Source organism: Bos taurus, chromosome 1, assembly GCF_002263795.3.
Source record: "Bos taurus isolate L1 Dominette 01449 registration number 42190680 breed Hereford chromosome 1, ARS-UCD2.0, whole genome shotgun sequence".
Taxonomy (NCBI): domain Eukaryota; kingdom Metazoa; phylum Chordata; class Mammalia; order Artiodactyla; family Bovidae; genus Bos; species Bos taurus.
In genome coordinates, this window is record NC_037328.1 from 111864375 (window position 1) to 111875880 (window position 11506).

Genomic DNA, 11506 nt, shown 5'->3' on the forward strand with positions numbered 1-11506 from the left:
GATTTCTCAGGAGGCAGGTCAGGTGGTCTGGTATTCATCTCTTCCTGAATTTTCCACAGTTTGTTGTGATCTACACAGTCAACATTCAAAAAACTAAGATCATGGCATCTGGTCCCATCACTTCATGGCAAGTAGATGGGGAAACAGTGGAAACAGTGACAGACTTCATTTTGGGGGGCTCCAAAATCACTGCAGATGATGACTGCAGCCATGAAATTAAAAGATGTGTGCCCCTTGGAAGAAAAGTTATGACCAACCTAGATAGCTTATTAAAAAGCAGAGACATTACTTTGCCAACAAAGGTCTGTCTAGTCAAAACTATGTTTTTTCCAGTAGTCATGTATGGATGTGACAGTTGGAGCATAAAAAATGCTGAGCACCAAAGAATTGATGCTTTTGAACTGTGTTGTTGGAGAAGACTCTTGAGAGTCCCTTGGACAGCAAGGAGATCAAAGCAGTGTACCCTAAAGGAGATTAGTCCTGAATATACATTGGAAGGACTGATGCTGAAGCTGAAACTCCAATACTTTGTCCACCTGATGCAAAGAGCTGACTCATTTGAAAAGACCCTGATACTGGGAAATACTGAAGGCAGGAGGAGAAGACAGAGGATGAAATGGTTGGGTGACATCACGGACTCAATGGACGTGAGTCTGAGTAAATTCCCGGAGTTGGTGATGGACAGGGAGGCCTGGCCTGTTGAAGACCTGTTGAGACCATGGGGTCTCAAAGAGTTGGACACAACTGAGCTACTGAACTGAACTGAACACAGTCAAAGGCTTTGGTGTAGTCAGTAAAGCAGAAGCAAATGTTTTTCTGTAACTCTCTTGCTTTTTCTGTGATCCAACCCATGTTCGCAATTTGATTTCTGGTTCCTCTGCCTTTTCTAATTCCTGAAGGGACAGCTGTTTAACTGTCTATTTTCCACTTAACATAGTAGCATGTAAGAATAATAACTGACTTCAATTAGAAATTATTCCCCTGTTCTTTTTGTTTGTTGCAATTCATACATACATAACACATGTGCACACACACAGAGTATTTGGATGTGTGTAATTTTGGACAACAAGCTCTTGTGGTTTAATTTGCATTTCCCTAATGACTAGTGATGTTTAGCATCTTTTTTTCTTCCAAGTGGTATCCAGAAAACATATTTAGATTGTGGATTCTCTGGTTTTGTGTAGTAACTCCATTCTAACATTTCAGTCCTTTTTTGAATCCATTCTTCTGCACTCTGCCGAGGCAGTTTAGCATCTCTGCTTCATTTACTATAGGCTGCTTTAAAGATAGGTGTCCTTGCTTTAAAGATCCATCCCACATGTATAGTAGAATTGGCTCTAGGAGCTTCCCTGGTGGCTCAGAGGTAAAAATTTGCATGCCAATGTAGGCCACACGGATTAGATCCCTGGTCCAGGAAGATCCCATATGCCGAGGCACAATTAAGCCTGTGTATCACAATTAGAGCTGGTGCTCGAGAGCCTGGGGAGCCAAAACTGCTGAACCCATGTACCACAGCTACTGAGAGCCCGTGCTCTGCAGCAGGAGAAGCCAGCGCAAATGAGAGGCCCTCGCACCGCAATTAGAGAGTGGCTCCTGCTCTCTGCAACTAGAGGAAAAGTCTGCACCGCAATGAAGACCTAGCACAGCTAAAATATATATATAAGAAAAAAAATAATAATTAATAACCTGGCTGTAGATTTCTTTCCCAGGATGCTCACTAACCTTATATTCTGTTTCCCTGTTTCCACACCTGTAAGATTCAATCTCACAAGTGTTTTCCCATCCCCTGCTGGTACACTAAAGCCTAAGTTATCTAATTTTCTCTGTGAATAACATCTTTCCACCCTGAGCAGATTTGGTATATTTCCACTCAGATTGTGCTCAGATTGGCCTTATTATTGACCTGGAGGCATTGAGTGGAGGCTGTGCAGATCCCAGAGACTTGCTGCAGCAAGTAAGCTGTAGATGCAAGGATACAGAGACTGTGTTAGGTGTAAACTGTGAGGCAGATGATAAGGTTACTTAATTTCCTGTGTTTGTACAACAATACAAGTTTATGCTTGCTGTCCCAGCAAAATTTATTTTTTTATAATTTTATTTGTTTTTGACTGCATTGGATCTTCGTTGCATGCAGGGTTTCTCTAGTTGTGGCAAGTGGGAGCCACACTCTAGTTGCATGCATAGGCTTCTCTTGTTGTGGATCATGGGCTCTAGGTGATTGGGCTTCAATAGTTGTGGCTCCTGGGCTCTAAAGCACAGGCTCACTAGTTGTGGCACACGGGCTTAGTTGCTCCTTGAGATGTGGGATCTTTCGAGACTAAGGATCGAACCTGTGTCTCCTTCATTGGCAGGTGGATTCTTTAGGACTGAGCCACCGAGGAAACTGCCAGCAAAATTATTCCTAGAACTTTGTTTTAATACTGAAAAATGTCATGGTTTTTAATTGTATGGTCATCCTAGTGATAGAAAAGAGGGTAAGGAAGTTAATTTCATGATGAGAAGGAAAGTGTAAATGGAAGAAAAGAAAACCAAGATCAGGTAGGTATAGAAGTATTAGCAAAGAGTCACAAATCCCTGATGTGATTCTTAAGACTTCACTGGGGCTATTTTCCAGTGTCTGAGATTCCTAGTATGATAATTTTGTGAGGTTCCTTTCCCTCTCATTTCTACCTCAAACATTTACACTGGGAGGACTGTTTCTCTTATTTGAAGTAGAGAAAGTAAATCTCTCTTCTTAAACAAGAAGTCAATAAAATAAGTATGGTCCTACCACAAAGGCTAAGCTTGGGGCTATATATTAATATAATAAAGATTTCATCTGTATATAATTTCCAATGTTCTGCCAGAAATTCCTTCCACAGACTTAATTGCCAGACTAATGCCCAGAAGTGAAAGTAAACAGTGCCTGCAAATTTAATAAGAGCTAAGGACTGCAGTGATAACCCTGGGAGGCAGACATTTCAGAGTTTTACTATCTCATTTTCTAAATTAAGCTTATTACATGATGGAGTGGAATGGCAGAACACTGTTCTATAAATAGGAAAATACTATAAGAATATTTAATTCTTGAACTTGATGTAATATAAAGATTACAAGTAACATTGCAGAAATGTATTCATACAGTGTCCTTGTCATGTTGGTTGTAGTCTTTAATTCTTACTTATTTTTAAAATAATTTTATTTATTTATTTATTGACTGTACTGGGTCTTCGTTTCTGCACGGGCTTTTCTCTAGTTGTGGCGAGCGAAGGCTACTCTCTAGCTGTGGTGTGAGGACTTCTAATTGAGGTAGCCTCTCGGTTGTGAAGCACAGACTCTAAAGTGTTCTGCCTTCAGGAGTTTCAGCACAAGGTCTCAGTAGTTGTGGCTCCCAGTCTCTAGAGCGAAGGCTGACTAGTTGAGGCCCACGGGCTTAGCTGCTTTGCCACATGTGGGATCTTCAAGGACCAAGGATCAAACCTGTGTCTCCTGCATTGGCAGGCAGGTTCTTTACCACCGAGCCATCAAGGAAGCCCTGATTCTTATTTTGACTCTTATTTTGATTCAGCAAAGTTATTATATTTTCTTCAAAATGTACACTGTGGAAAGAATAGAAATATCTTGACATGTCTTTTCCTTTAGAGGATCATAATTTACTGAGCAAAAAAGTGCTATGAAAAAATTGAGCAGACAGTAATTTTGTTTAGGAGAATGCTCTGGAGAGGAGGTTTTATCTTTTATATGCTTCCCACATCCCCTTCTGAGGGTGAATGCTATGCCAAGAGCCCCAGGCATAGCAAAGCAACTCTGGCTTTTTTCTTAAGCTTAAATGGCCATGTTTTTAACCACTAACCCTTGTCATACAGACTCCAGCTGATTGTGCTAGAGAAGTGAGCCCCTGACTGAAAGCCACTTTATAGACCAGCTATCAATCTATAAGGCGGCTTGGCCTGAAAACTCTTCTTGATAGGAATGATAATGCTTGGACCAATTACAGTTGGAGGTTATGTGGGAGAGGTACTAAGTGTGTGTTATACTGTCAAGAGAAATACACAATGAGACAGAAACTGAGTCACTAGGGATAGGTTAAACATTCATAGAGACTAATGAGCTTCTGATCCTGAGAAGAGATCCATGTTGGTGGCTGACTCAGAGTTGTATAAGTTCTTGAACAACTTTATTGTTCTCAAACTGCATTCTAAACATAAGACCTAGCTAGACTGCAGTTACTGATCACTGCCCAATAACGGAATTGAGGTTCCAGGGTTCCTAATTTCTACAAGTATTATTATAGTATTCAAACTCCTCCCTCCTACCCTATTTTTTTTTAAAATCAAGTTATAATTTACCTGTAGTAAAGTACACAGTTCAGTCACTATTCTACAAAAACTTTGCTCCAATATAATTCTGTTCCTGCCCCACTCCTTTGTGCTATTCTTTTGTCATAGAAATATCTTTATTTATTATAGGCCCTCAATACAGTTTGTATTATTGCTTTATCCAGTTGTATTTTGAATCATACAGGAGAAGGAAAGAATTAGAAACAAAAATATTTGTACAGTATCTTATGTTTACCTATATAGTTACCTTTCAGTTCAGTTCAGTCGCTCAGTTGTGTCCGATTCTTTGCGACCCCATGAATCGCAGCACCCCAGGCCTCCCTGTCCATCACCAACTCCTAGAGTTCACTCAGACTCACGTCCATCGAGTCAGTGCTGCCATCCAGCCATCTCATCCTCTGTCGTCCCCTTCTCCTCCTGCCCCCAATCCCTCCTAGCATCACAGTCTTTTCCAATGAGTCAACTCTTCGCATGAGGTGGCCAAAGTACTGGAGTTTCAGCTTTAGCATCAATCCTTCCAAAGAAATCCCAGGGCTGATCTCTTTCAGAATGGACTGGTTGGATCTGCTTGCAGTCCAAGGGACTCTCAAGAGTCTTCTCCAACACCACAGTTCAAAAGCATCAGTTCTTCGGCACTCAGCTTTCTTCACAGTCCAACTCTCACATCCATACATGACCACTGGAAAAACCATAGCCTTGACTAGACGGACCTTTGTTGGCAAAGTAATGTCTCTGCTTTCGAATATGCTATCTAGGTTGGTCATAACTTTCCTTCCAAGGAGTAAGCGTCTTTTAATTTCATGACTGCAGTCACCATCTGCAGTAATTTTGGAGCCCCAAAAAATAAAGTCTGACACTGTTTCCACTGTTTCCCCATCTATTTGCCATGAAGTGATGGGACCAGATGCCATGATCTTCGTTTTCTGAATGTTGAGCTTTAAGCCAACTTTTTCACTCTCCTCTTTCACTTTCATCAAGAGGCTTTTGAGTTCCTCTTCACTTTCTGCCATAAGGGTGGTGTCATCTGCATATCTGAGGTTATTGATATTTCTCCCGGCAATCTTGATTCCAGCTTGTGCTTCTTCCAGCCCAGCGTTTCTCATGATGTACTCTGCATAGAAGTTAAATAAGCAGGGTGACAATATACAGCCTTGATGTACTCCTTTTCCTATTTGGAACCAGTCTGTTGTTCCATGTCCAGTTCTAACTGTTGCTTCCTGACCTGCATATAGGTCTTTAATTCTTCAGGTTACTAGTTCTGCACTCCCTAATGCCTGTAGTACTGAATTGGTCTGAAAGAGAATGGGGGGAAATGGAAGGAAGGAAGGAAGATGAGGACAAAATAGAAGTGGAGAGAAAAGAGGTAGAGATTTTGCTGTGCAGAAAATGGAAGAGATTCTCTCTTATGCAATTAATACTTGGAAGATTCTTCTCTGTATCAGGAAATACACTAAGCACTGGCTGTTCAGTCATAGACACACACTAGTAAATAGACATAGGCCCTGACCTGCAGGCTAATGGGGAAGGAAGAGAATAAAAAGGGAAGTCTTACCAGTCCATCAAACTACACATTAAATTTTATGTTGTGTATGGTATGGGCCTATCTGAGATAGTGTTTAGAAAAGACCTCTTTGTGCATATGATATTTAAACTGAGACCTGAAGGATAAGGAGCCAGCTTGGTGGTAGTGATGGGCCAGGGAGGTGAAGAGGGAAGAGGGATCAGGACATTATAGACAGAGGAGCAGTATTTGCAGAGGCTCTAAGACAGGGATGAACTTGATGTGTGTGAAGACAGATGGTCAGAGAGTGGACTTCCCTGGTGGTCCAGTGGCTAAGACTCCATGCTCCCAATGCAGGGGGCCCTGGTTTGATCTCTGATCAGGGAACTAGATCCCACATGCCACAACAAAGATCAAAGATCCTTAGTGCTGCAACTAAGACCCTGAACAGCTAAATAAATAAATATTAAAAGGCAGCTAGGAAGCTGACTGTGCTTGAGGCATAGTGAGTGAAGTGGGGAGTAAGAAAGAAAAAATAGGCAGGGCCTTGATTATGTAGCACCTTGTATGTGATCCCAAGGAGTTCTGACATTACTTGAAGCATAAGGGAAAGCCATTAAAGCAGAGGTAATAAACTGAAGGTCTGTAGTCTCTGTCTCAAGACATATCTTGTACCCAGAGCAATGTGTTGCCAACACTTATTCTTTAAAATTATTTATTTATTTTGGCTGCACTGGGTCGTTGTTACTGCTCTTGCGCTTTTCGCTAGTTGTGGTGAGCACGAGCTCCTCTCCAGTTGAGGAGTGCAGGTTTCTCATTGTGATGCCTTCTCTTGTTGCAGAGCACAGGCTCTAGGGCGCTCACAGGCTCAGTAGTTGCGGTGTATGGGCTTAGCTTCCCCAAGGCACGTGGAATCTTCCTGGACCAGAGATTGAACCCATATCCCCTGCATTGGCAGGCAGATTCTTAACCACTGGACCACCAAGGAAGTCTGCCAACACTTAATTTTAATTTCAAAGTAGGATGATTTCATATAAATGGTTAGATTTGCAGCTTCTCTTTAAAAAAAAACAAAAAAACCTTGAAGACCTCCCTATACCAAACCCCAAGTGTTTGCTGAAGGTTCAGTATAATCCAAAGTTGGGGTTTTGCTGACAAGTATAATAGAGAAGTCAGAGGGGGATTGGAGTTGAGCCTATCTTTAAGAAAATGATTATAAAGCTAAATCATAGAGTCTAAGCTGGATAAGATGGGAACTGAGGTCTAGAGGGGGCTGAGGAATAGGACATGGTGCTTCAGTGGATTGCTCAAAGAATTATTGCTTTAAGAAGTATTTTGACAAGTTAACCAGAAGAACAGGAGGTTGTATGGGAGAGTGAGGTGTTAAGGGCTATGATGGCAGGCATGGTAATTTCTGGTGAAAATAAGATCCAGGGTATAATCATGGGAGTGGATGACTGACATGGGATAGAAGGAGAAGTCAGCAGGCATGAGACAGTCAGCCACCTGAGAGATCAGAATAATGACAGGAACTGAGATGAAGAGAAAGACTTTAAATTAGATGCTGAAGTTTTCAGTGAATAGGAGAACGTGGCAAGGAATCAGAAGATGACGGCCTTGATCACTCCTGACAGTCCTGAAGTGGGGCGGGAGGCTGACAGTTTAGGGAGCAAGGAAGTTAGGAGCTCCTTTCTGATCCTGCGGTACACAGGTGCTTTAGTTATCTCAGGCCACTAAGACAAATGGCCATAAACCGGGTGATGTCAACAGACATTTATCACAATTTCCGAGGCTGCAAAGTCCAAGATCAAGATGCTGCCAGATTTGATTCCTGCCACCTTCTCTGTGAAAGCGCTGCACTCAATATGCCAGAAAACTTGGAAAACTCAGCAGTGGCCACAGGGAGAAGGTCAGTTTTCATTCCAATCCCAAAGAAAGGCAATGCCAAAGAATGCTCAAACTACCACACAATTGCACTCATCTCACACGCTAGTAAAGTAATGCTCAAAATTCTCCAAGCCAGGATTCAGCAATATGTGAACCGTGAACTTCCAGATGTTCAAGCTGGTTTTAGAAAAGGCAGAGGAACCAGAGATCAAATTGCCAACATCCGCTGGATCATGGAAAAAGCAAGAGAGTTCCAGAAAAACATCTATTTCTGCTTTATTGACTATGCCAAAGCCTTTGACTGTTTGTATCACAATAAACTGTGGAAAATTCTTCAAGAGATGGGAATACCAGACCACCTGACCTGCCTCTTGAGAAACCTATATGCAGGTCAGGAAGCAACAGTTAGAACTGGACATGGAACAACAGACTGGTTCCAAATAGGAAAAGGAGTTCGTCAAGGCTGTATATTGTCACCCTGCTTATTTAACTTCTATGCAGAGTACATCATGAGAAATGCTGGCCTGGAAGAAGCACAAGCTGGAATCAAGATTGCCGGGAGAAATATCAATAACCTCAGATATGCAGATGACACCACCCTTATGGCAGAAAGTGAAGAGGAACCAAAAAGCCTCTTGATGAAAGTGAAAGAGGAGAGTGAAAAAGTTGGCTTAAAGCGCAACGTTCAGAAAACTAAGATCATGGCATCCGGTCCCATCACTTCATGGGAAATAGTTGGGGAAACAGTGGAAACAGTGTCAGACTTTATTTTTTGGGGCTCCAGAATCACTGCAGATGGTGACTGCAGTCATGAAATTAAAAGACGCTTACTCCTTGGAAGGAAAGTTATGACCAACCTAGATAGCATATTGAAAAGCAGAGACATTACTTTGCCAACAAAGGTCCGTCTAGTCAAGGTTATGGTTTTTCCAGTGGTCATGTATAGATGTGAGAGTTGGACTGTGAAGAAAGCTGAGTGCCGAAGAATTGATGCTTTTGAAGTGTGGTGTTGGAGAAGACTCTTGAGAGTCCCTTGGACTGCAAGGAGATCCAACCAGTCCATTCTGAAGGAGATCAGCCCTAGGATTTCTTTGGAAGGAATGATGCTAAAGCTGAAACTCCAGTACTTTGGCCACCTCATGTGAAGAGTTGACTCATTAGAAAAGACACTGATGCCGGGAGGGATTGGGGGCAGGAGGATAAAGGGATGACAGAGGATGAGATGGCTGGATGGCATCACCGACTCGATGGACATGAATCTGAGTGAACTCCAGGAGTTGGTGATGGACAGGGAGGCCTGGGGTGCTGCGATTCATGGGGTTGCAAAGACTTGGACACGACTGAGTGACTGAACTGAACTGAACTGACCTTCTCTGTGTGCTCACATGGCAGGGAGAGAGGGAACTCTTCCTCTTCCTATAAAGACATTAATCCCATCATCAGAACTCCACTCTATCTAAACATCAGAATTCCACCTTATCTAAACCTACTACTACTACTAAGTTGCTTCAGTGGTGTCCGACTCTGTGCGACCCCACAGACAGCAGCCCACCAGGCTTCCCCGTCCCTGGGATTCTCCAGGCAAGAACACTGGAGTGGGTTGCCATTTCCTTCTCCAATGCATGAAAGTGAAAAGTGAAAGGGAAGTCGCTCAGTCGTGTCTGACTCTAGCGACCCCAATGACTGCAGCCTACCAGTCTCCTCTGTCCATGGGATTTTCTAGGCAAAAGTACTGGAGTGGGGTGCCATTGACTTCTCCAATCTAAACCTAATTACCTCCCAAAGATCTCATCTCCTAATACCATTGTATTGAGAGTTAGAATTTCAACAAAGAATTTTGGGGAGATGCAAACAGTCCATAACAATGGGTGTGTTAGAAAAATGGGATGAGTGAATTTAAAATCAGAAACCAAGGCTAGAAACTGGGATGTTTTTGTGAGTGGTCCCATTCAATTTGTTTTCCTTTTACTTTGGATTCTAGGAACATTCACTTTAATATCTAGTTATTTTTTTTAATGTAATTGCACCTCGTTAACATCCAACTTCCCCCAAACCTCTATTATAGACACAGTCTTTGTGTCTATGATATTGTGGGAAATTAAGGGATGGGCAGAGAATCTAAGTATACTTTTCTGTGCCTACTGCTACTGGCATAAGCAACGTATCCAGTGAGTTCTCAGAGGTCATCAGCAGCAAAATAAGCAGGGTTCCTTGGTGGAGCTACTCCAGAAGAATGTTAAATTTCGGTTAATCTGCAGAAATCCTGGGGCAGGCACTATACTTCTCACACCAATGGTTAGTGGGATGATGCTAAAATATTACTGAAAAGACATTTTCAGAAATCTACAGAAGTTAGAGACACCCAGGTGACTGATTTCTGGGGTACAGAAAAAAGACTTTGGGGTGGAAACTAGGGAGAATGGACTAGTTATCTTCAACTAGGACAGCTGGAGTGGGAGCAGAAAGGAGGTAAGAGATACAGGACATTTAGGAAAGCAAAGGAAGCAGAATTAGGCACATAATTGCCCATTGTCTTTCTTTTTTTTTTTTTCATTTATTAAATAAAGCTATTCAAAATCTAATATGCAGAGCTTCTGTTTTCCCTGGTGGCTCAGAGGTTAAAGCGTCTGCCTGGACTGCGGGAGACCCATGTTTGATCCCTGGGTCGGGAAGATCCCCTGGAGAAGGAAATGGCAACCCACTCCAGTACTCTTGCCTAGAGAATCCCTTGGAGGGAGGAACCTGGTAGGCTATAGTCCATGGGGTCACAAAGAGTCGGACACGACTGAAGGACTTCACTTTCTGTTTTTACATGATAGAGTGATTAAAGATTTTGGTGTAGTGTATCTTTTTTTTTTTTTTGGATTTTCCCTATTATCATTTGTGTCTTTTCTTCCCTGGAAATGTATAGGGATTTAGGTGATTTAGCTGATTGTCTTTGTGGGAGTCAGTATTGTGGTTAAGTACACAGACTGAGCCAGCTGGCTGAGTTGAATCCCGGCACTACAGCTCAGCTCACCACTTCTTGGCTTGGTGACCTTGGCTGCTGGCTTAACACTTTCTAAGTACTTCCTCTTTAAAACTGGGGTTAATAACAGTGCCTGTCTCATAAAGTTGCTATGAGGATCAAAAGAGTTAATATATGAAATAAAGTATTTAGGACAGGGCCTGGCACATAGTAAGCAAGATCTAAGTGTTAGCCATTGTATTTACTATTAGCTACAGTACTCAGACAATATATTCCTTGCAGGCAATCCTTATAATATGTGTTATTAGGGATACAGCATACTCTATTTTGATCTTTAAAGGTAATGATATATATGCATAAGGTTTAAAAAAAAAAACAAACCTGTCCAATATGGTAGCCACTAGCTAGTTGTGACCATTTAAACAAACTAAAATTAATAAAATTAAAAATTCAGTTCCTCTGTTACACTAGCTACATAACAAGCACACAATAGCCACATGTGGCTGTTTATGAAATTGGATAGTGCGATACAGAACATTTCTGTCATTGCAAAATGTGCTGTTAGAGCTGGTAGATAGTGAAACCTCCCTCCCATTTCCACAATCCCTCCACCCAGGGGCCATCCCTGTTACAGACTTCTTGCACAACTTTCCATGGCTCAGACACAACTTTTTTACACAAATATAATTTGCATTGTCCTGTGACTTTTTTGTTTTAAAATACATTAACTGTATTGATTTTGAACGGATATATAATTGACAGCATTTCTTAGTTGTAGGTGTACACTGTAATGCTTTAATATATTCATACTATATTGCAAAACAATTACCA